General features: G+C 42.6%; 1 long non-coding RNA gene across 1 annotated transcript in view; it reads right to left on the bottom strand.

Annotated features, from left to right (window-relative positions):
• LOC139046409 (uncharacterized) overlaps window positions 1-21,898 on the bottom strand; it is a 65,165-nt gene extending 43,267 nt beyond the window's left edge. The window contains exons 1-2 of the long non-coding RNA XR_011506470.1: window positions 21,821-21,898; window positions 16,595-16,659 (exon numbers count right to left, since the gene is read on the bottom strand). This is a non-coding gene — a long non-coding RNA (uncharacterized lncRNA). The remainder of the gene's footprint in view (window positions 1-16,594; window positions 16,660-21,820) is intronic.
• Window positions 21,899-26,794: the final 4,896 nt, after the last annotated feature.

The raw sequence follows: 26,794 nt of genomic DNA, 5'->3' as shown, positions 1-26,794 counted from the left end.
GGCGAGTACCAAGTAACAAGAAACAGGAGTTTACTGCTGGATGAGAGTTAGGAGCATAGAGAGAACCTCTGAGGCACAAGAGCACAGGAAACGCTCAAAGCTGAAGATGATGCAAGAACATCGAGGAAACCTCCACCCTATGCACAAGGTAATATCAGAGGAATTTGAAGCCAGTGATATACTGAAAGTAACTATAGCAACAATAAAAAACAAACACAGTTCAACTCCTGATCAGACTGACTCAACACTACCACCCTCTTCCGCTGCTGATGGCCTAGTAGAAAAAGAGATATGTCTATTTCTAGGCATAAAAATGGTTTACCTCAGTCTCTACTGTTCTACACATTAGATCAGGCAATCAATCAAAAATTAGAAGATACACAAAAAGTCAAGGAAAAACAACTCATTTTCAAAAGACAAAGCAGCCAACAGAAAAGGCTCAGAGATGAACCAGATGATAGAACTACCAGAGAGGGAATTGAAAATAACTGAGTAATATCTTAAGGCTCTAGTAGAAAACGGGAACAGCATGCAAAACCAGATGGAAAATTTCAGCAGAGTGATGAACACTATAGGGAAAAAAATGAAAATGCTAAAAATAATTTTTAAAAATACCAGAAATAAAGAACGCCTTCAATTGGCTGATCAAGAAACTCAACAAGTCAAGGGAAAAAAATGAGTGAAAAAAAAATCAGTGAACTTGAAAATAGGTCAATAGAAATTAGCCAGACTTACACAATGGAATATTATTTGGTCATAAAAAAGAATGAAATCTTGCCACTTGTGACAACATGGACGGACCTTGAGGGCATTATGCTAAGTGAAATAAGTCAGACAGAGAAAGACAAATACCATATGATCTCACTTAAATGTGGAATCTAAAAATAAAATCAACTTCATAGAAACAGAGAACAGATTAGTGGTTGCCAGAGCAGGGGATGGGGACCGGGTGAAATAGATGAAGGGGGTCAAAAGGTACAAACTTCCTGTTATAAAATAAAGTCATGGGGATGTGATGTACAACGTGGTGACTATAGTTAATAATACTGTATTGTACATATGAAAGTTGCTAAGAGAACAGATCTTAAAAGTTCTCATCACAAGAAAAAATATTCTATAACTGTGTATGGTGACAAATGTTAACTAGACTTGTTCTGATCATTTTACAATATATACAAATATCAAATCATTATATTGTACACCTGAAACTAATATAATGTTGCATGTCAATTATATTTCAATTAAAAAAACAGAGAAAGAAATTACCCAAGTGAAACACAAAGAGAATAAAAAATGAAGAAAAGCAAAAATTAAACAGAGCCATCAGAACTGTGGGTCTAACATATGTGTAGGGTAGAAGAAATATTTGAAGAGATAAAGGCTGAGAATTTCCCCCAAAATAATGAAATATATTAAGCTGCAGGTCCAAGAAGCTCAGAAGACCTCAAACAGATTAAATAATAAAGTAAAGAAAAAGGAGAAAGGAGAAAAATGAAACCCACACCACTCACACACATCTAGACCCATCTTAGTCAAGTGGCTTAAAACTAAAGAGAAAGAGAAAATCTTGAAGACAATCAAAGAAAAAGGAAATAGTACATACAGAGGGACAAGCTAAGAATGACAGTAGGCTTCTCATCTGAAACCACACGAGCCAGAAGACGGTAGAATGATACCTTTAAAATGTGAGGGAAAAAAACAATGCTATTAACCCAGAATTATTCCCAGAGAAAATATACTTCAAAAGTGAAAGGGAAATAAAGACTTTTTCAAACAAGTAAAAACTGAGAGAATTTGTTACCAGCAGACTTACACCACAAAAAATGTTAAGGAAGTTCTTCAGACAGACGAAAAATGATACTAGATCAAAACTTGAATATGAAACAAGACAGATCCCCAGAAGTAGTTAAAATGAAAGTTTTCCTAGCTTTGAGTGAATGAAGTCATTTTTAATGTAAAAAAAGTCAATCTATAGACTCTGCTGGTGCCCCACCCAGACCCCCTTCACTGGGCTGGTGTACTTTCTCCCGCTGGCTTGTTGGGGGAAGGGCTGTGATCAGCTCACAGCTACACTCTACTCCTGAAAACTGTGCTTGGCCAGCAGCAGCCACTTGGACACAGAATATGTGGGAGGTTATGGCCCCTTGAGGAGGGCCTGCAGCCAATGACTAACAGATATGGGGTACCAGGAAGACCTGCCCCCGTACCTCAATGTGGGATAACTCTGTGGTACTATTCACATTTCAGAGCTGCCTGTTGGGATCAGCTGAATCCACATCTTTGCCTAATCTTTTCCCCTGCCCTGTCCTGCTTCCTTCCTTTCATTATAGGTTTCACCTGACAGCTTTCCCTCATGATTCTCTTTCTTTCTGCTTCTGAGGATGCTGACCAAGACAGTTAACGTTTCCCCACAAAGCATGATGTTTGCCATAGGTTTTTGTATATGCTGTTTATCAAATTAAGGACTTCCCTTCTATTCCTAGTTTCCTAGAGAGAAAAGAATGGATGCTATTTTTTGTAAAAATTTTTCACTACATTTATTCGTATGATCATAAAATTTTTCTCCTTTATTTGGTTAATGTGGTAACTTATGTAAATTGACGTAGAATTCTTGGAATAAATGCAACTTGGTCATGATTTTTTTAAAGAACTTGCTAAGTATTAATTTAATACTTTTCAAACTCACTGAAAAGAAAGATTTTCTTTTTCTTTCTTTTTTTTTACAAGGGTTCTTCTATAAAGATTAAAGGGAGGAAAACTCATTGGGACTAAGCAGGGAGCAGCAGGAGAAATCCCAAATACATTTAAAACTTCCAAAGCTGCTAACCACAAGAACAACACTGGCACATTTCATATTCAATGAGTTACACCATGCCAGGTCTGCAAAAGGAACAGACCTGCCTGCAGGCAAGGGTGGAATGAGAGGGTCTGCAAGTTTCCATCAATCTTCTGGCTTCTAAAACCAGCTTTTGCTTGAAGAGCCAATAAAACTCTATACTTCAGCCCCTGGGCAGAGGCTTTCTGAGGATCAAAACACATGGCTCATCAATCCCATAGGATTATGAGTAAGGAATGTAAAAGGAATTCGCAAACTGGCACAGGGCTTTTCACAGAATAGATGTTCAATAAATATTGGCAGACTAACAGATTTCTCTTACCTACGTATCATAGAATACATTTCTCATCTTTTCTTTTTTCTTTTAGAAGTTGGAGGAACTAGAACCCAGTTTCTAAAGTTATTTCATCACTAAATCCTTATATTTCGTAATGAGAAAAGAAATAGCCATCAACATTCTAACTAGAAAATACATGCGTCTTCATGTATGGAATGATGCCACCAAACCGTTCCAAATACACAAGCTCTGGAGAGACGATGAGTTTACCCTGGTCCAACTATCTTGTTCAGTCTCTCTCGTGATTCCCGTTCCTGAGATGGCTTGTCAGGGCTGGTGGCACAGTCTTTAGCTGCAAGGTTAAAAGCTTTCCAGTTTGTTATCTACTGTGTGTTTCTGCATTTCTGCTAAAGTCTACCTTCCTCCAGGGCTCTGACTGTGTCTTATCTTTTGTTCTCTTTCCTGGCCAAGTACTGAAGACACAAGAGATTTGGTCATTTATTCCTGAACTAGAGATGACTGACCCGTGGGGCTCACCCTGGACCTGGGCTTCGCTGACACCATTCTTTAACCAGCTGTGCTACTGACGAAATTGCCCACAATAGTGTAGAAGACAGAAATGCTCTGTCAAAATAGAAATCATTAAAAACTCTAAAATCATCAGCTTTCACTAAATTTCTCTCTATTGTCCTTCCATTTATTTATTTATGAGGTCCAGTGCTTACTGGATGCCTTTAAACTGAAGATCTGGACTGTTCAAGAGTATTTTTGAAACAGTCGGTCAGTTGTGAAATTAACACTCCTTGATTGTCCGATAGTTGCTGACTTGTGAGTTGGTTTTTCAGGGAACCCTCCCAAGGCTCAATTTAATCATTTCACCAAAGAGGTTGTGCTGTATGTCAGCTCAAACCACTGTCATCAGGAGAGACTGTTCTCTCCCTTAACTCTCCCGGACTCAGTCTGTTTCTTCCCACCCTTTGTAGACGTATTTCCCTGAACAATCTCATGGTGATGCAGTGAGTACTGATTTGCTACCAGCAGCTTCTGTTTTTTCCCATGATCCTAGAATCGCTCCAATTTGGGAGGCAACAATCCCTGGAAAATGACCACTGTCCCTTGCATCCTTGGCTTCTAACCTTTTACCAGTGACTCTAAGCATTTTGGCTGAAATAGCGTTATGTCGAGATGTACCAATTAATTTTACGTCATAGATCTCAGAGATCATCAGATTTTTGGAGCTAGAAGGAACCTCAATGATTGACTAGTCAACTCCATTTTAACAAAGTTGAGCTCCAGAATAAATGCCTCAGCCTACATCAAGAGAGAGAACCAAGATCAAAGTTGTTCCCAACTCCCTGGAAACAATGCGGTAACTTAATTTAGGTAAGCAAGACCTCAGTCCAGGTCCCTCCCCCTCAAAATGAGGCAGCAGGGCTGCCCTGTAGACGGAAGCCTCCTGGGGAATTTCCTGCTGTATCCCAAGGAGGAAGAGGGTCCCTGCCCTGTTTGGGCAGATCTTTTTCGCATTCCTGACCCAGGTATCCTCTTATTCCTGACATTTATTAGGGTTCACTGGTGTAAGTCTCAAACAGCTTATGAAGCAACGTTTTAGAAATCACTCTGTGCTCTTTGTCCTGCCCACCCCAGCCTCATACCCTCCCCTCTGAGGATGGCTCCACAAAGAGGGAGAGCACAGACCGGTCACCTCTAGAGTCTGGGAAGGGAACCTGCTAAAAATTGCCCTGCTTCCAGTAAGAAATTAGTTTTGTCTGACCTCTATGTGAATAGAACTTGAACACTTGAACTTTGAGCTGTGATTCGATACCTGAAATTCCTTTCATTCCATATTTAAAGATAAGGCTTTAGAGGTAAACATAGCAGGACTAAGCATTCTCTGGACTCACTAATGCACATAAAGGGGTAAATAACTGACATGGGTCATTTCCTGGAGCTGATTTTGGAAAAGGAGGAGGGAAAGGAGAGGTCAAGGGTACTGAAGGGAGAGTGAACATAGGAAAAAGAAAGGCTGGAGGCATTAAAGAGAAAGTCTGCCCACTTCACCATCTGCTACATTTAACTGCTTCTGGAACTGTTCCTCACTCTTTTTTTAAGTCAACTTTGACCACAAAGACAACTGCTATTGGTTTTCAAGTGGACAAGGATGTCTTTGGGTGGTATCTACTTAGACAAAGATGAATGGGAAGTAGTTACTTATAAACATGTGTATAGAAAGAAATTTCAAAATATGTAATACTCTTGTGTTATTGATCATTGATCATACCTAATCAGGATGACATTTTACATTACTATGATCCTTTTGACTGGGGAGTTCAAAGTGGAAAAGGAACCATAGATTTATAGAAAACAGAAAAATCAGCTTCTGATGCACCCACTGGAATGTCGTCTGTGTTAGAATTCACCAAAAAAATGAAAGATAAAATCAATACTCATGTTAAAGGAATGCCCATATTGGTATGATTGTTTCCACAAATGGAAAAGTGGAAGCAGCGATGATGTTAAGAAAGTGGTAGAATGTAGTCCCTTTTTATTTTCTGGGGGAGAAGGCTAAGAAAGAGAAGGAAAAGAATGGAAGTGGATAGTGCTTCTGTTTACGCACTGCCTGGGTTAATATATAATTGACAAGATTAATGGCTGCATAATAATTGCCTCTATTGTTTATCCTCTGGATGACGGCCAGCCATCTTAACCACTCTGCCTGCCAGTGGGTTTGGGTTTGTAAAGAATGCAGTCAGTAGCTGATAGGGTCTATGTGCCAGGTGTAACCTTGCTAAAGAAGATGTTCAGGAAGAACCATACAGGGAGATTTGGTGATGTTCCCTCTGGTGGGGCGTGCCTCTCTGCACTTGATAAATAGTCTCACTTTGAAACTGCTGCGTGAATTGTAACAGAACAGAGCCAGGGTAGGCCCAGCCAAACCACCCCACCTGGGGAGGACAAAGAAAGGAAAACTCTCAGGATCCAGAGAAAGGTCTCATTTCTGCCCCGTCCAAGCTATAAAACAAAAAGAAGAGTGTTCCTCTTGGCTGTTTCTTGCACTGCCTTGGGACGTGCTGGGAAGCACTCACGTTTCATCAGCAGAACTGTAGGGATGTGAAAATACATTCCTCCCCACTCTTTCCTGATCCACTTTCTAAGCTCCTGCCTCTTGCCTTTCACACTGTGAGACGAGCAAACAGACCAAGACTTTCAGTCATGAACCGCAGAAAGGATTTCCACGGAAAGGTACCATGAGTCCACCAGCTCTACTGCTCATCTTGCCTCTCACATGGACCAAGGTAGTTTGATGTACAAAAACAAGGGCTATGTAATTCCTTCTCATGTGGCCTCGTTCTGATCTTGGTCACAAGTGTTCCCCTTGATTGCTTCAACCTTTGTGGGCTTCCTGATTTTCTGACAAATCAAGTTCAGATTTGTGACTTCTGAGGAGGCTCTCCTGGGGGTGGTACTAATACTTCTCCTACCTTCCCTTTCACCCCAACTTACACTGTTTTATTACGTAGTTCCATGCTTTCTTCCTTCCACCTAGATGTCCCCCTCCACCCACTCTTTCTCGGTATATTCAAATCCTATCCTTCTGATGCAAACCCTCTCATATATCCCTATTACACACTCTCATGCATTTTGTTCTTCATAACACTTATCCCTACTGCCATTAAATGCTTATATATGTAGCCATCAGCGGGTGGCTTTCTTCCTGACTGGACAGTGAGTTCCCTGAAGATAGGGACTACATGTATTGTGTTCTTTGACGTAAATTAAGCAGCGGGCCGGTAGTAGAGGCTTAGATTAATTGTCAAATTAATAGCTACATTAATTAATGTAAAGACCAGTTCAAATTTTCCCTTCCTTCATTAGCTCAACCTTCAGCCTCTCCAACTGAATATTTTCCTGCTAGTCATCATCGGAAGAAACAGGTGAACTTTGTGCTTCCTGCTGCCGCTATCATTTCCCATGTCTTGTCATTATTATCTGGATCTTAGTCTTATCTTCTGCTACCCTAAGGCTCCTGGAGAGCAGGGACTCTCATTCATTCTCTACATCATTTACAACTGCAAATAAAATTTTACCTAGCTGGGACTCAAAAACTGTTGGCTGAGTGGCAGATTAAAGTTTTTTATTTATTTATTTGATGTCTACAGTCCCACATTCTATGCATACATTACTTTTGCTATATTAGAATAAACTAAACAAACAAATAAATAAATAAATAAATAAGCAGTCAACAAACCTTTTCACCATTTCAGAGTTTCAGCTGTATAGCATATGCTCCTTCCAGGGGCATTCCACTCCATTCTGCAAAGTCTTGAGTTGAAAGATATGAAGGCAGGGCATGAAGGAGTTCTAAGTTTGTGGCCAGAGACACAGAGGAGGTAAGAGGCTGGCGCAGTGGGAAAATGGAGACAGCAGGAATAACTACTTGCAGCAGACAGTTTAGATGGAAAAAATTGACAGCTACAAGAAACTCGAAGGAGTAATAAGCTTTGAGCTTAAGCTTTTATTTTGTATAAACTTGAGCTAAAGTCTTAATCCTGTATATTCTGTGTGACTTTGGGAAAATCACTTTTCCCCCTGGATCTGTTTCTACGTAGATGAAATGGCACTACTGATGCTTATCTTTCAGATTACTGATGGGATTCATATGATAATATCTGAGAAATTGTTCTGTCAGTTCAAAAGGTTATGCGAGTGCAAGCGGTATTACCTAAATGGTGGTTGAGGACCGAGAACTGGCATAAGACAGCCCACAGAGAGTTTGGGAGACCACAGACGGAAGCTTATGTTTCATCTGAGAGTAAGGAGAGCATCAGCCTAAAGCCCATTTGGAGTAATTGGAGATTGAAAAGTTAAGTGGGAAGAGGTACCCAGAATGTGAGGAAGGGATTTGGAGGATGGGGCAGAAGGAGCAACTAAATTGGGTATGAATGAGGCAAAAAGTATACAGAGTGTTGGAGATCAGATCGGAAGGGTCTTAGGAGAAGGTAAGGGGGGAATACTCAGGGAAAGAGGAGAGCTCAGGAGGCTCAGGTGAGAGGACAGGAGTTTATTTTTTCTCCTGTGAGGTATAAGGTACATACAATGAGAGGAGCATGAAAACAGGGAATCCACGTCCCCGTAGATGCAACATTCCAGGGATGAGAGAAGGCTGGGTGCCAAGGGGCTACCACGGAAAGTGGGCCTGTGCAGCTTAAAATCCACAATGTGATATGTCAATTATTCCTCAATACAGGTGGAGAAACATAAAATGCTTGCTACTTCCTGTTATTCAGATCCAATTAACATAATGTTGTCAATGTGGAGGACCATTGTGATGTTTTGTGGAATGTTAAGATAAAAAAGATCAGCTCATGGAGATGGAAAGTAGAATGGTGGTTGCCAGGGGCTGAGAGGAGAGGGAAACGGGCAGGATTGTTTACTGAGTACTGGGTTTTGGTTTTACAAAATGAAAAATGTTCTGGAAATGGATGATGGGGACGGGTGTACAACAATGTGAAAGTGCTTAGTCCCGCTGAACTATATACCTAAAAATGATTAAAGTGAGAAGTTTTATGCTATGTATGTTTTACTACAATTTTTTACATTAATTAACCAACTAATTAATTAAAAGGAAAAAGTAAATTAAGGAGAGTTGATTGTACTCTCTACAGAGAGGACATAAGCAGAGGAGCAGAAAAGGTGTCCCTGAAGAACTGATGAAAGGAAAAGGAACCACAGAAACCAAAGTTGGAGAAAGTGCGCAAACCAGGCCAACTGATCATTTATCAATTCCATTGCTTCTTTCTGGACATGCAACCCCTACATTTTCCCTTGCAGTTAGGTGTGGCCACATGACCAAGAGTTCTAGCCAAACTAATGTGAAAAGAACGATGTGGGCAACCCCGAAACCAGGCAGATAAAAACTTTCTACCTGTGATCCTCTATGCTATTTTCCCCTCTGGAGGCTGGGTGCTCATGCCCAGGGTGACTTTGGAACCCACGTGTTGAAGATGGTGAAGCCACAACACAGGGAGCTCAGGTTCCTGCGTCACTGCTTAGAGGATAGAACTCTATCAATCAGGATATCTATTTTAGACTTTCCATCAGCAAGAAAAAACAAGTCTATTGTGTTCAAGCCAATAGTATATCATTGAGGGTGAGTTTGTTACAACAGCCATCATTACCTTAATTAACACAGCATAGATGAGGCTGGGGAGAGGACTGAGGAGCTCACTGGCTGCATTTTTGAATAATGAAAGTGAGAATTATAAGGAGAGGAAGTGGAAACAGCTGGGAGAAAGAAGAGGATGGCAGTTAGTATCTATGGCTAGCCTTTGAAGCCAAGGTCTCAGAATAAAGAATATCAAAATGTGGCTTTTAACAAAGAAGTACTATTGCACATGATGACCTGGTCAGTCTATTTCGGTCCCTATTTAGTAGCTCCCATCTACTCTATGACCTTGGTCATAGCACTTAAGTTGTCCTTGGCTTTCTATTTATAGCCACAAAAGAAAAATACCAACCACATTTCTATAAAAGTTTTTCCAAGACTCTAAGTTCCTTCTCTTGCTTTCTCTCTCTCCCTTTTTCCCCCAAATAATTTTTAATTGTTTAATGTGGGAAAATGTTGTATGGGAATTGCATTCCTTTCTGAGCCACTGCCTGGGTCATTTAAAAATAAACAATAGACAAAGGGAAACATTAACTTGGGGGGACTTTATAATAATAACCTCCAGATCTAGTCCAGGATTGGCTAAGAAGATAAAAGGAATTAGAAGATTGTGGCCATCTAGGCTACATTAAAAAAAAAATATTCTACTTCCCCCCTCCTCCTCCCCAACAGGTATGCTCCAAATGGAGACAATGCCTAATTAATTCCGTGGTCCTGTCAGTTCCTATTATTACTAAAATGTCCTCAGGTGCTCAGATAAGTCATAGGCCAGTGAACAAACATGACTCTAAAGGCTAAAATTTGCAGAGATTCTGAAGCCTTTCAAGCAAAGAGAAGGTGTAAACAAGATTTATTATAATTAGTATTATTATTTTTATAAGCAGATAGGTCTACCCAGGACATGCAAACTTAGCCTTTAAGACTTGGTCATAAACATTCGGGCACTTTTCTATCCCTTGTAATAGCACCAATGAGAGACTAAACTAGAAAACAAATCTGCAAATGAGTAGCTATCTGCTAATTAGTAAGCACTCTCCTTTGTATAAAATTCCAAGCCAGTCTCTAATAGTTACACTTTATACTTACCTACAGCCTTTCATCTGAAGAGCCCAAAGCATTTCTTGTTATACCAGTGCCAATTCTCTCAAAATTCCTGTAAGTCGGGGAACTAGAATTCCCATCCACAAGACCTTTTGGCCCTTGGTAAGATCTGAGCCCTTCTGTCTCCATCCCATGTACTTGTGGGTGACACTCATCCCCCAGATCACAGTCCCCACCCCCAGCCCCATGAAGGGGAGAGGGATCCCATAGGGGCAGGAAATACTGGTCTCAGCCACATGGGAGGCAATGGGAGGGGAAGAAAAGCTAAGCCTTTGGAGTTAGACCTAACTACAAACCATGGCTTTAAATAAATTATCTTAACCTCTCTGAGCTTCCATTTGCTCATCTATAATCAAGCAGGTAAGATAATACTATAGTTCTAGGCACACAGCAGGCATTCAATAAACGCTTGCTTAGGAGTATAAGGCCATTTCATCCTTTATACCCCTAATTTCCATTGAATCTTTGAAACGAAGCAATATTTTATCTGATTAATATTGGTTGAGAGTCTGCATGGGAATACTGCCCATGATAGGCACTCAATAAATGTTAGTGGATTTGTCCTGCTACGGGAGAAGTCTATATCCAGTGCCCACGCTACCCTTATGGGGTAGCCATAAGGTTTATGGGTTTTCCATAAGAACAAGTGCGCTATTACCTCACATAAATGCTAATCCCTGGGTTATTTCTTTAATCCCTGGGAATGACTTATTTCAGGGAAATTGTAACCCTCCCTCTTCAATACACCTACATTGGTTTTCCAAATCCTGTCATAGCCTGTATTTATAAACAAAGGAAAATAATATTGTGGATTTTTATCAGTTTGTTAAAGACCAAATACTAAATTATTTGTTATAGAGATTTGTTGAAAAAAAATTCTTATATAAAATTGTCTTGTGAAAATTTGAATGTATTACCATGCTTTATGGATTTGTTTGGATTAATTTTAGAAGGCAACTGCTTTAGTCCTTTCACTATTTCAAGACAAAATATTATACTTTCAATTATAAATATCACATTTGCATTAGATTTCTCATAACATTACCAAAAATCCAGCCAAACCATTTATCAATCAAGAGTTAAAAGTCAAAGGAGTCTCTATCCCCTGGATTTAAAAATTTTTTTAAAACACAATTTACAAATTTACTTGGAAGATCATGATAGTGGCATTGCTTTCTAAGAACCTCAACCAACTCAAAACATGGTAACGACCAGACAACAATGATGGGGCATAGGGGGGATTCTGAGTAGACAAAATAGATACTTAAAACATTTGTGTCTAAAAGTCACGAATTTCATTCATGAGAGATCTTTCAGAATATCACTCAGAGCTAAGTCACCTTCCTTGTCCACAGTTCTACCAAGCTTTTTCATCGTCAGCAGATGAAAAGCAGCAAATCGGAAATGTGTAAACATTAGAAGGAAGAAGAGTTCTTACAGCTGTCAGTCAACAAGCTAACAAACCAACAAGTTCATTTTGAATGTTAACTATTTTTCTGGCACTTTAGCAGATGTTAAGGGACAGAAAAGCATAAGTTAACAGCCTTGCCCTCCATAGCTTATATATTGGTTAGGGTAGAAAAGTGCTCCACACAGAAAACAAATAAATTGCAGAACACTGACCATAAGCTTTAAAAGAATTCAGAGAAAGGAGAAATCAGCATGAGAGAGAGCATAAGAGATTCCATTGAGGCCAAATCTTTTTTAAAATATTAGAAAAATTAGAGCCAGCCCTGTGTCTTAAAGACAAAAAACAAATGTCTGAAAAGTAATGTCTTGAAATCATTGTGGGAGACATTTAAGAGGTAAAAAAAAAAAAATCTGCTCAGAAGTGATGATGAACAGGGGGTTTTAGGAAGCTTCAGTGTCTAAAACACAGTGATTTTTTTAATATGCCTGGAAAACTGAATAGGGAGAAATCAACTCACAGTACAGAAGAAAAGATTTGCATAAGGCATTGGAACGTATTCTTTTTTTTAAAATTTTTTGAGGAAGATTAGCCCTGAACTAACATCTGCCACCAATCCTCCTCCTTTTGCTGAGAAAGACTGGCCCTGAGCTAAAATCTGTGCCCATCTTCCTCCATTTTATGTATGAGATGCCTACCACAGCATGGCTTGCCAAGCAGTGCCATGTCCACACCAGGGATCCGAACCAGTGAAACCCAGGCCACCAAAGCAGAACGTGCGCACTTAACCACTGTGCCACCGGGCTGGCCCCCTGGAATGCATTCTTGAATACAATTATGTTTTTTAAAATTCCTTCTTTTTTTTTTAAAGATTGGCCCTGAGCTAGCATCTGTTGCCAATCTTTTTTTCCTTCTTCTCCCTAAAGCCCCCCAGTACATAGTTATATATTCTAGTTGTAGGTCCTTCTAATTCTACTATGTGGGACACCTCCACAGGATGGCTTGATGAACAGTGCCAGGTCTGTGCCCAGTATCCAAAATGGTAAAACCCTGGGCCACGGAAGCAGAGCGCACGAACTTAACCACTTGGTCACAGGGCTGGCCCCAAATTCTTCCTCTTGTATGCTACTCTTTAAATGGTTTCAGTGAAATAGTGTGGAGGCAGAGTAATGGGTTCAATGACCCATTCAGTAGTCCTGGGTTGCATGACCTGTGTACGGAGGCCCTATCTTGCCCTGTCCCACCAGCTTTGCCAATCCACAGGAGCAATGACACCTTTCCAGCAGAAGTGGCTCACCTTCAAGGAGGTTCACAGAAATCATCATCTATAATCAGGATTCTAAACAAGAACGTCATGAACTGCTCTGCTCATGACCCAGCTTGGGAAACAGGGCCAGGTCTGCTTGTTAGCATCAGTGGAAAACAATGATGGTAACGGCCATGGGCCCAAGGTTGTGAAGAAGAACAAATATGCACACATCAAACTTGCTGCCTGACTCCTTGGAGATAGACAGACACTGGCTTGGATTTGAGGGGCACGAATATAACACCCCAAGTCTCCCTCCCACCGACAAGAAAAGCAATGCAGGTCTAAGAAAAGCATTTAGTTCTAAGGATTAAATGAGGTTATATATATATATGACATAAATGAGAAAAAAATATATGTATTTAAAATAGTGTGATATTACATATACACACAGTTTCAGGGAGGATTGGTTCTAGGACCCACTGCAGACACCAAACCGCGGATGCTCAAGTCCCTTAGTCGACCCTTGGTATCCTTGGGCTCCCACATACACAGAAGGGAGACTGCTAAACATAGCACGTGATTAGTGATTGCTTGAATCCATGACTGTGGAACTCACGGATACTGAGGGCCAACTGTATGCACAATGGTGTGATCATATGTATATACATATAAAATGGCGTGATGTGAGAGGCACCAAGATAATCCCTCAAATTTCTTTCCTTCCAACCAGAAAAGCAATGCCATATAGTGAAGAGAGGATAGTCTCTCCCCCAAGTAAAACACAGGCAATAAAAAACAGTGAAGTTCCTACCAGTGAGACACAACTAAGGACATGAGTTTCAGGTAAGTGGCCATTTGCAAATCTGTCCTAGATCAAAGATTGCAGGGATAGTATTCAAAAATGGAAATAATATTTTCTCATTTTTTGATGCCATTCACAATGTGACAACTACAGATGCAACATACTTTTAAGTTTAATTTTCATTATCAACGTTTTCTCCATCACTTCCTTAAGTCTAGACTCTGGACAACCAACAAAGCAATAGATCAAGCTCTGCTTTGTAACATTTGCGAATTTCTGTGGTGTAAATGCTTCTACCACACCAATTTCAAGCTTCCAATGCAACATCACTGAGAAACGGAGTTGCAAAGGGCTGAGGAATACACACCATGATACAATAGATGTAAAGAATCTCAAGAGCATAGGTAATAGCAAAATGCAGTGAAACAATTAGGAAGCGATGAGGTTTTAGAATTTCTTACCTTTGTGTTTAATATAATTTTTACTCGTGAGTTTATATACTTTCATTTATAATAATGGCAATGTTTAACAACTAACAACATTCCTGAAAATTGAACAATCAGCTCTCAGGAACCAGTACGAGCCAGACCCAGCCCTCTACGGGTTCCATTCATTCCTGAGACCTAGCTACGTTACCAACCTGATTTCAGGAGCTGACAAGTGCCCTCACTTGTCCAATAAATATAAATCCAGTTGCTTTCCAGTCACCTGCAACCACAAGGATCTTGGCTTATTAAAGAAGTCCCTGCCAGCCAGAGTGGATGGGGATGGCTTTATCTAAAAAGCAGGGTTGAAGCTGCCACCTCTGCAGACCAACCTTCCAGCCTACCTAGCTGCTGCTGTCGCTTTTTGTTTTCTTTTTTTTTGACTGGGTCTCCCAGCTTGTTAAGTGAAATTTCCACCTATGGAAAACCTGGGCATGCCATGCAATGGTCCCTTTAAATGTCTTCCTTAGATGAAGAATGTTTAATCAGCTGAGCTGAGTCTTCAGGCCCCACAGGAGCACCGGAGGGTGTTAACAGCTCACAACCGCTCCTGCCCCTTCCCAGGGGCCTCAGCATCACTTTGTGAAACTGCACAGGGTGGAGCCCAGGCTTTTCCCTGGAGAGGAAGTGGCTGCCGGAATGCCAGATGTGCCATTCCCACAGCAGCTGGTGGAGGGCCCGTCTCTCCCAGGGTGAGGAGCAGCCTCCTCAGAGACAAGCCCCGGAAGTTTGCAAAGTTTCCATAGACCGGGGAGAACCTGGGCTTTGCAGGGCCGGAGGCAACACAGGATGAGAAATAGAACAGTATTCAGGGCTGATGCTCCCACCCACCTCCTTTGTTTCCTTCCCCTAGTGTTTGGAAAACCTGTTTAAGGAGTTATTCCAAGTGTTTTTTCAAGCTTCTAATCTGTTTTCAAAAATATCCTCGGAGAGGAAACAAAGATTGTTTGCTAGCAGTTGACGAGGGTGGAAATGGCTCGGAAAAGTCTTTCCAGCACACCTAGATGAAAGCCACAAGTTAAAGTTGGGGAGGGCTTGGACAGAAACCAGCCGGGGCGCCAGTCTGCAGTGCCCTGTTTGTCCTGCAGGTTTTAAAACAAGGGGGCAGCTGAAGTCCACTGCCCTGTGTGAAAGCTGGGGGTGGGAAGATGAAGACAGAGGGGAAGTGGGGGGAGCAAGGGTAGAGGTGCTTCAGACAACTGGGAAGGGGAGAGGGCTGGACGTGGGGAAACGGTGGGGAAATCAAGTAGGCAGTCCATCTGAAATCTCGTTTAATGTACATTTTCTCAGGGGCGGTGAGCTGAACTCTTCAGCCGTGCATCCAAAGTTGATTAAAAACCTGACATTTTCCATAATTGGACCTCATTAATAAATTCCTCAGGGTTCCAGGAGGCTCTGAAGAGGTAGAACAAGGCTTTGGGCAGATGAGAGCAACAGGAGGTTGTAAGATCCCAGACTGTGGAGTTAATTCCGTTTAATCAGCTTGGAGAAAGTCCGCATTCACAATCCCCGGGACTGACACTGAGCCCTCCCGCCCGCTTCAGCAGGGCTAGATTTTCTCTCATTCGTTTCTTCCTTACTTTTTAACTCCTACTTGCAACATGGGTGACGAGCTGCCCCGCAAGTTCTGCCAGTTAACTGGTAGGAACTAACGCCCCTCTTCTCTCGAAGATCCTCGTTGTTTCTATAGTAGGTGTGATTCCAGCTGCTGAGGAAGGCAGGCTGTCGCCTCCCAGCCTCCTCTGTTCAATTCCCATCCACCACGCCCACCACAGCCCTGCTCCACCCTTCTCTTCCTCTCCTGCTTCTATTCCCACCTCTATTCTCACTTGTTAGTTTGAGCTCAAATCCACACATAATCCCAAACCTTGAATTGAGACCTTAGCGTTGGCTTGTTGCCACACCAAATCTTGAGTGGTTAGTAAGTGGTAAGCTTGCTTGGTTGAAATGTACCTTTTCTTTTTCCTCTAGTAGAAATGAGCCTGAGCTGAAAAACACCCAAGGGTCAGCTACCTAGGGAAAAACGAGAAGCAAAATCCAAACTGGTGGGTCAACTTCTGAATAAGAAAGAACAAGGGTCAAATGCAGCATTTTGCCAGGGCTCCAAATGGCTCGTTCTCATAGCATCTATATCTCTCAAATTCCTTCTTCCTTTTCTCAGCATTTCAGTGAGATGGGTCATCCAGTAAGACCAGCAAAGAAGAGACACAACAATATCAACCCACATCCCCAAGGACTCCATGGTCACTGGTCCTCAGAGCGGGACTCACCTCAGACCAAGGGAGAGTGTCTTCTATGGGATGTGACTTTTTTCATTTTCTAGGCTGGGGTTGAGCTGCAGAGAAAAGGGAATGGAGATGGAGATGGAGGGAGAAGAGAGGAAGAGTCAACTTACCAGAGATAGCGAAGCCCCAGGAGGTGGTCATCCAGACCTGCAGTTACCTCCTTACTGCACCCACTCACCCACACCCATCTCCACAGCCCAAAGTCAAGCTCGGGAGCATGAGAGCGGCTGCCTCCTTCACTTCCAACTTAGGCTCTATTGTCCTATTCCCTTGCCGGGCTGCATTTGGGGATGTTCCTTCCTCTGAACTCTTCATCATCCCTTACTGTAACATCTCCTCATCCCCACTTCATGTAGAAAAAAAAGTTTCTTTGCACTGCTCTTTCTTATGATTATAGAGAAGTCTCAGGTGACACAATGTTGTCATCATAGTGAACTGGTAGCTGAGCTTTATCTCTCCCTCTCCTAGAAGGCTTCTTTGTGTTCTTCCTCTCAGCATGGGGTGTTATACTCAGGCCGCCCTAAAGGAAATGATTGATGAATGTGTCTACAAAAAATTAAAATAAAAAACAAGCTTCCATATGGCAAATATGGTGGACATTATAAACAAAGTCAAAGACAAATTAAAAACTGGAGAAAAGTCCATGTAACATATCTGACTGACAAAGGTCTGGTTTCTTAATAAACGAAGAGTCCTTACAAATCAATAAGACAAAGGGCAAAAGAAATTAACTATCTACTCATTAAAAAAAAAGAGGGAGATACAATAAGTGCACTACATTGTTCAACATTTAAAAAATGAAAATCAAAAGAGTCACTGCTTGAGGACCAGCCCAGTGGTGTAGTGGTTAAGTTCATAAGCTCTGCTTTGGTGGCCAAGGGTTCGCAGGTTTGGATCCCAGGCATGGACCTATGCACTGCACATCAAGCCATGCTGTGTATATAAAGTAGAGGAAGACTGGCATGGATGTTAGCTCAGGGACAAAATTTCTCACACACACGCACACACACACAACCTATTTTTTTAAAAAGTCACTGCTTTTCCCTATCAGACTGGAAAGTACTAAAGTTTGGCAATCCCCAGCATTGGTGAGGATGGGGAGAAACAGGCAGTCATATACTGTTGGTGGGAGTCTGAACAGGTATAGTTTTGTAAAAGTAAATTTGGCAGCATCTAGCAAAGTTAAAAATATACATGCAGTTTGACCTAGAAATTCCTCTTTAAAAAATGTACACTGTAGAAATAAAAGTACACAAAGATGCATGTACAAAGATGATCAATGTATCTTTATTTGCAATTCAAAAAACAAAAAAGAGGGCTGGCCCAGTGGCATAGTGGTTAAGTTCACGTACTCTGTTTTGGTGGCCCAGGGTTTGCAAGTTTGGATCCTGGGCACAGACCTATGCACTGCTCATCAAGCCAAGCTGAGATGGCATCCTGCATACAAAATAGAGGAAGATTGGCACAGACGCTAGCTCAGCAACAATCTTTCTCAAGCAAAAAGAGGAAGATTGGTAACAGATGTTAGCTCAGGGCCAATCTTCCTTACCGGAAAAAGAAACCACACACACGAAAAAATGAAAAAGAATATGCGTATATAGGCTATTATGTTGATTTTTTTAATTCTAAGAGAGAAATTGGTAAAGGTAGGTGTCAGTCTATTCAGGCTGCTACAACAAAATACCACAGACTAGGTGGCTTATAAACAACAGAAATTTATTTCCCACAGTTCTGGAGGCTGGGAAGTCCCAGATCAAGGCGCCAGGATGGTGGAGTTCTGGTGAGGGCCCCCTTCCTGGTTAACAGCCAGCATGTGTTTCCTCACATGGCGGAGGGGGCTCAGGTCTCTCTGGGGCCTTCTTTATAAGAGCATTAATCTCATTATGAGCACCCTGTCCTCATGGTCTAATCAGCCCCATAGGCCACTTTCTTAATACCATCATCTTTGGAGGTAAAGATGTCAACATGTGCATCTGGGGGGAAGACAGACATTCAGATCATAGCAGTAGAATTGGAAGTAGGAAAAGAGAGAGGCTTTGATTTTGTATCTAAAATTTTTGTCTTATGTTTTTTCCATGTTTATTTTTTTAAAAAACATTCATGTTTAAATCAATAGATAAACAAATGAAACTCTGGCTATACCTGCTGGTTGCTAACTCCTCTCTCATGCCCAAGAATTCCCCAAGGCAAACAGGGTTCACCTAACCAGCCCCAGTTAACCAACTCTTCAAACTGAGCAAAACTCTCAATAAATGGAAAAGCTTGGTGTCAGAATAGTTGACAAAAGACAAAAATTTCATCTCTCGAAAGTCCCTTTCCCAGTGACTCATTCAAAAACAGTTGAGGAAGGCTGGGTTGCAGGGCAATGAAATGGGGTTCTGGAGTTAGTGGTCACTCCCTTCACCCTGCTGCTTGTGGTGGGGCTGGCCTGGGTGGGGCTGAGAGCACATCAGCAGGGCAGTTGGTAGTCTCAGGGGCACCCACAGCTTTGACACCAACTGGCCCCGCTCTCTCTACTGTACCTGTTGTGGAAAAGAGTCAAGGAAGCTTAGAATCCTGCTCCAGGACATGATTCCAACTATATGATGTTCTGGAAAAGGCAAAACTATGGAGACAGTAAAAAGATCAGTGGTTGCCAGGGTTTGGGGAGGGGGAAGGCGGGGGAATAAATGGGTGGAGCACAGAGGGCAGTAGAACTATTCTGTATGACACTATAATGGTGGATATGTGTCATTATACATTTGTACAAACCCAGAGAATCTACAACGCCCAGAATGAACTTACTGTAAACTATGGACTGTGGGTGATTATGATGTGTCAATGTCAGTTCACTGATGGTCACAAATCTGGTGGGGGATGTTGATAACGGAGGTGGCTATGCAGGCGTGTGGGCAGGGAGGTATACAAGAAATCTCTGTACCTTCTCAAGAAACAAACAAAAAGGCCTTACGCAATGACAGATAATTTTTAATGTATGCTTGTTAGATGCTAATTAAAAGCAAATCCAGTCCCAAGCATTGTTCCCATATCCACTGGGAGGAAGGACAGTGCTGTGCTCTCTTCTCTCACCTGCTTCCTACAGCCTGGGACACTTTTCACTCCCAAATGGACTCTTCAGGGCCTGGCCAAGTTCCACGTGGAATTTCACTAAAATATTTGGGAAAGTAGTGGGGGCTTTCATTTCTTACTCCACACACATTCATAACTTGGAATTTTACTAGAATATCTTTATGCCTTGTTTCTATAAAAATAAAATGAAATAAATGGAACTCTGTAATATTATATTACTTAAACCTCTGATTTTAATTATAAACCAAATGTGCTTTTCTACTCTTTTGGATTTGTTAAACTTGGCCTGAACCCCACTTCTGAGGTTTGCGATAGGTCCATCCCCTCCTTGAGATTTTCCTGCCTTCATTCCTCTTCTTCCTCTTTGCGGTTGCCCCACTGCCTCCCCATGCAGTGTCTCCATGAAGCCCCACATCAGGGTGTCCTCAGACCCCACCCCCTTCTCTGTTCCCACGAGAAACCTAGGCTCACTCAGCATTTCACGAGTTTAGTGACTCTCTGAGGAGTTATCAGAAGGCATCACAGGGTTCCATCCCCCAAAACCTGCTCCCCACCACTTTCAGCCCTTTGGAGAGTGAAGTCCACATTCTCTCACCGCCTGCCCTCCTCAGCGCCCCCTTAGGAACTCCGATGCATCCATTTCTTTCCATTTTAACAGAAACTAAACTAGCTAACTTAAATCAAAAGAAGAGTAGGTTATAAGGATATAGGGGCTCTCAGGAAATTCCAACGGACTGTAAGAACCAGAAAGCCCCAGGCAAGACTATCCTCTGTCTCTCTCTGCTTCTCCGTCTGCTACATTCTTCTCTCTCTGCAGTTCGTTTTCTCTGCTTCTCCATCCACACAGGGGGATGTGGCTGCATCTTAGCAACCAAGTACCCAGCTACATAAAAAGACAAACTGGCTGCCGTCAGAATCCCAATCCCAAATTCCCTGGAAGGAGTGTCAGATGGCCCTTGTCTAACTATCTCCAGCCAGGAGGAAGAGGGTCTTACAGCAGCAGGTCACCTGAAAGGGGAAAGCCTCATGGTTGGCACCCTTGGGTGTTATTTCAGTCTTACAGAATGGCTAAGAAATATTCCTCTGGGGATTTGAGATTTGGGTATATTTTCAATAGAGATATTTGTTTTATTTCGTTTTGTTTTCACTAAAGTGAACCAAAGCACAGACTTTGGAATCAGACCCATTTGATTTTGAGTCTTTGCTCAGTCACTTAATAACTGGGCAATGTTCAGAAAATCACTTAACCTCTCTGGTCCTTAGTTTCCTTGTCTGTGAGGGTGGTTGTGAGTGTGGGTGCTATCATTTACGTGAAGTATCCAGTTCACAGTGGGTTCTCAGGAAATGCTGATTCTCTTCTTGCTCTATTTAGGCTTTTGATGGAGTGAGAATAACTTTCTACGGCACCATGTCACTCCCTTGCTTAAAGCCTTCCTGTGGCTCCCCGTAACCCTCAGAATACAGCGCTGTCTTCTCAAGATAACATACAAAGCTGTCAAAGATCTCTCTGTTCTCCACACTAGTCATTCCCCGTCACATCTATGCCCCCACCATACCAAAGCACTTACAGTTACCAGCGCCGATCATGCTCTCTCTCTTCCCCCCCATCCACTTCCCCAACCTCGTCTGCCTCATGTCTACTCCTTCTTGAGGAATTTTTCCTCAGGAAAATTCTTCCTTGGCCATCACTTCCACCCACAAGGCTGTACTGAGTCCCTTCCATATGTTCCTGGACAGAAAACTTCCTCAGTTCTAGAGACTCTGCATTGCATGGTAGTCCATTCCACTGCTAATTTCTAGAAGGTTCTATCACCCTCATCCCAACTGGCAATAGAACTGAAAATGCCTCCCCAGAACTTCCACCCAGTGGTCTTAGTTTTTACCATGGAGCAACCTTCAAATTATTGGAAGCTTGATTCAGTTACCCTGTTGCCCACTTTCCCAAATCTATCCCTCCATCTCCTCCACTAGACCTCAGGAAATGTGATTCAGAGACTATCCCTCATCTCATAACATCCTCTAGTTTGTCCCTATCCTTCTCTAAGCCTGGTGCTCATGCATGAGTCTAACCACCACCTCCCTCATTATGGATCCTACAAACCTATGCAGCCTCAGACTGAGTCACTCAGGTGAGCCACTTACCTAGGTCCTGGGAGCTTCTGGTCAACCACATCCCCTCCAAGTCCTTATCATATGACCTGCTGTCTGCCAAGTCCTATCTCTCCCCACCCCCTGGACTTATGCAAGTGACTGAAGTTACACAATAAGCCAAGGGCAGAGACCGGGAACCATCTCGAAGTTTATGATCTCTAACCCAGCATGGTTCAGCAATTCATTTGTCCACAATTCATTGAACTGATGACCTGATATATGTTGATAGTAACAGGAAGTGTGGTTAACACTTACTGAGGATCTACTGTGTCAGCATCTGGGCTAAGCAATATACATGCATTTTCTCATTTAATCCTCACAATAAAGTCCCTAAGGACTTTACAATGAGGAAACTGAAGTTTAGAGAGATTAGGACATTTAATCAACAGCTCAATAGAATGAGGGGTTAGGTTAAACAACAAAACAATAAGGTCTCAGAGCATACCAAGGATGGCAGCTATAGGTTCCTATATTTCTCTCGTATAATTAGGAGTCTCCTAATTTTAAACCCTTGGCACCCAAAGTTGACTTTACTTTGACTTAGAAAAAAGAGGGCTTACATCATTCAAGCAAAGCCTGAGTGTCCAGAGCAATAGCCCAGCTCTCAGGTCTTCATCTTCTCAGGTATGCAGGTCTCTTCTTACGAGCTGTTTAGAACCCTTACAGCTCTTGCCTCACTCATCTGCCCCTTTTCTTAACCTGAATGCAGCATGAGAAAAGTTTCTGCAGCCTTACAAAGCTTCTGTAGACATTTGCTTTCTCTCTTACATTTACATAGTAAGGCTGCATCTCTGATTAATTTGATCATCTTCAGCCAATCTAACGTCAGGGCTACAAATTGTGGTAAATCCTTATTCGTTTATTTAACACAATCCTGAGAGTTCATTGTACTCTATTTTTAAAAGGCAATAATGACCTGTTTTAATAGACCATGAAATGAGAAACTGGCATTGGTTGGGTTGGTTCCCATGTAAAGAAGAGCTCGTGAGCCTAGTGGCCTTCTGGTGACACTGATCATCTTGACTGGCAGGTACAAAAGTCCTCACTCACATCGCTTTGCTTGTAATCACTGCATGATAAAGAGAGATTTGTCCCCCAAACCTTTCACCCAACCCTGGAGCTCAGGGAAACTGACAGCCAACGAGGAAATTTCTGCTGGTTGAACTCGGATCTTGCCTTGCTTGTTCTGAAGCAGGATCAGACATCTGACTGCTCACTGTGTGGCTTCCCAGAAGATTCGGAAACATGCTTGATGTGGGTATGGGATTGGGACAGGGGAATTCTTGTGGCCTATGGGGCAGAGGAGGGCTCCAAACACAACATTAGGGTTTGGCAGAACCCGAGAACATCATGCCAAGACCTTTTCCCTTCACTTTTAAGTCCGTGTGCATTTCAAAGGGAACTTAGTCCTCATTTCAGGAGTGAGTACACATTAGTCATCAGAGTGACGTGAGCACTAAGGACTGATATCTAAAATGTCCCACTCTTTTTTTCCCCCCGCCAAATTCCTGTTTATCCATCAGAACCTAGCTCCTTTCCACCAAGACTTCTCCATCAAGTCTTCTGTGAACACTCCAGCCCAGAGTACCACTAGCCTATGACAACATAGCACTCATCGCTAGTACGGTGGCTCTTGACCATGTATGTGCAGCCTCATGGCATCTTTTGAATTGTTGTAATTATTTGTATATACATATGTACGCCCGTTTACATATTATGACTTTTAATACAGTTACTCAAAAACTGTTTACTGAGAACCTACTACTGCCAAACCCTGTGCTTGGTACTGGGGATGCAGTGGAGAACAAGACAAACAGCTCTTGGCCCTTCTGGACCTCACAGTGGGGAATCGTATCAGTCAGAATTCAGTGCAGACACCAGGACCTGCTCTAGGTATTTCCAGCCAAAAGGGATTCAGTATAAGGAGTGGGGAGCTTACAAAACTATTGGAAGAGCTGAAGAGGAAGACAGGGGGCCACCACTGGACAACTTATTTCGAGGGTGTACAATTCTAACTTTGATCCAGAAGGAGGGCAGATGGTGCTGCTGTTGATACTGCTGTCTCCCCACCACTGACTCACAGCCCCCAAGCTGGTGATTACACATGGAATACTGAGTCTACCCACCACACTTAACTCTAACATCTATATGGCCTTGCTTACCAGCAAGAAAATTTTATAGTATTTTATGAATTTGGGGAAGGGAGGAAGGAGGCGACAAGTGTGACGACAAGTTTCTATGTTCTAGACAGCATAGCATACCAGTCAGGCATGTGCTAAACATACAAGATTGAACTGCCTTCTCCATACTGCAGGTAATAGATTTTTAAGACAGGTAATAGTCCACAGTTGACATTTCTCTCCTAGGCTGGGCTGGTCTGTCTTTCCTACACTTTTTTTAGCTGAAAACCTCTGTTCATCTTTGAAGATACAGTTCTAGCATCACCTCTTCCATGAGATCTTTCTTCATCCTGCTAAGACAGGAACTGGCCACTTCTTCCTTGGGTCTTCCCAGGCAGGCAAAAGTAGACTCTCCTCACAGTGCCTGCCATATTTCTTTGCACTCACACCAGTCTCTCTGCTTGACTGTGAGCTGTTTAAAGGAATTCTGTAGTAGACATAGAATTAATGATTGCTGAATGAATGGGCAATGCTGGGGCTCTTACCACAGACTCAAGACATGGCTGGGGATTTCAGTGGTGCCTGTTACCCCATCCAGTCAGAGGAGAACTGGGTGAGTGAGCCTTCCTGTTTTCATCTAGGCTGAAAGTTTGGACAAGGTTAGTACACCTTAGCCCTGGTACAGTTTGGAGCAGTCGCAAGACACTGTAGCAAATAACTGGATAAGGGTAACCTTAGCAGGCAGTAGGAAGCAGAAAAAAGCTTAGTATCAGTTAGGACCCTTTTAGTTGCAACTAAAAGAGTCAAGCTAACAGAAACTGATGGAGCTAGGAGCAGAAACTCAGCTCAAATGAGATAAAGGAATAAGAGGGAATGTACTGACCAGCATAACTGAGAAGTCAGGGTCCAGGCTTCAGGCATAGTTGGGTCCGGTATACACCCTATGTCATCAGGGGTCTGTCACTTTGGCTCAGTTTTCCTCTGTGGCCTATATTCTCACTGACTCTTCCCATGTGGCAGCAAAGATGATCACCACAGCTGCCAACTTATACTTTACCCAGTCAACAACCTCGGTGAAAACAGAGTCTCTTTCCCAATACTTCCCCCAAATCCTTCAGGATTGGCTCTGACATGGCTCAGTCTGGGTCCCAACTACCCCGCACCCAAAGCCAGGACAGAAGATGCAGGCCAGGATGCTGTGCCTACCCTGAAACCAGGGAGCCTCCGTGGTCAGGTCAACCCTACCAATGCCTATGAGCTGAATGTGGAAGAAGGGTGGCCCTCAAAGGACAATCAAAGTGGTGTTACCAGAAAAAGGAGTATGGATGGTGGGTAGGAAAAGCAACGTTTCCCACAGTGGGCGTCTAGTACTTTGCAATCTCCAAAGATCCACTCTTCATTTTGAAAGAGACTTTGAAATCCTCCGGGGCTCAAGAGAAACAGGAAAACTGCAGCCATTCTCGGGTGCTTCTCTGATGGGCTGCAGGGAGATTGGTACAAAACAGAAAAATTTGACATCATTTCTAAGTTTCAGTTGAGATTGGGGAGAGAAAGGAAAAGTCCATCAGTTTTGGGTCTTGAGTAGTAAAATGAGAGTAAGAAGGAAGAGGAAAAACGCTTGGGATGTAAATGTAATGAACAACAGAAAATAATTGAAAAGGAAGTGGCTTCCTCTCATGTATCAGTCAGGCCTTGTGAGGAACAAGAGAAGTACCTTCTCTGGAGCCTCAGCTGCTCTGCTGCCTTTCCAGCCGCCTCCTTGGGAAGAATGAGGCTTTAACAACTAGCATGGTGTCAGGGCTGGCTTCCACCCAAGCCTGAACAGTACTCCCATTGAGGGACCCCAGGGCCAGCCCTCGATGCCTCTCCCTTCTCCTGCTCCCCTCAATGGGCCATTTGTGGGACTAACAAGGACCGGGAGACACACTGCCCATCTCCTCAAGGCCCCAGCAGCTGCAGGATTCCTCAGGAACTCCACAGGGCTTCTGCACATCTCTGCAAAGAGACCAACAGGCAGGATGCCGGATTCAGAAAGTGGTCCCCAGGAGCCTCCTGGGTGGAAGAGAAAATACTTTTCAGGTGTCTTCTCCCTTCCAGGCGTTTCTCCCATCTCCTGGGATGGTAGCTCTTCACCTCAAAAATATTTGCTATCCTGCCTTCTTGTGGTATGGACTCACTCCTCTTCCACCCTCCTTCCTGGCTGGGAGAGAGACGAAACAGGAGGAATAAGCTGAGAATTTATGATTGCAGCCATATTCAAATATTCCATACTTATTGCCCACTTCTGATGCTAAAGTGACCTAAAGTAGGAAGCAGTGGCTAAAAAATTCTCATCCAACACCAAGATCACAGCTGCCATTCTTATTGATCTTTTAATCCCACAACAGTACAAAAGAACAGTAGATAGTAAGATTCTGTTTCTCCTGTGCCCATTTGGTAAAGATTGCTCTTGCCCTCAAACAGACCAGGATACTGTCCGGAACTGACAGGCTAGGACAAAACATTCTCCGACTTCCTACTTCCATAGGAAATAGAGACTTGTTTATGTGTTTTCATCTAAGAAATGGAAGCTGACCCCTGCCCAAATCTCTGCCTCCAGGAGCATGAAAATCTCCCATTCTTGTGATGTTTCCTTTGTCTGTAAGTTGAAGCAAGTGTGGTCTGCGTGACTAGAAGCCGACCCATCTGGTGGGAATTCGATGAAGTATAGTTTCTCTGGGCTCCAACATCAAGTCTTGAAGTGAGTAATATCATGGTGGGATGCAGGTGATCCTGTCTTTCCTAGAGTAACAGTTGGGATAAAGGGGAGAAGGACAGCTCCAGAGACAAACTTTGCCTACTTGGC

Source organism: Equus asinus, chromosome 10 (genome assembly GCF_041296235.1).
Source record: "Equus asinus isolate D_3611 breed Donkey chromosome 10, EquAss-T2T_v2, whole genome shotgun sequence".
NCBI lineage: Eukaryota > Metazoa > Chordata > Mammalia > Perissodactyla > Equidae > Equus > Equus asinus.
This window is presented reverse-complemented; position numbering and strand designations above follow the sequence as displayed.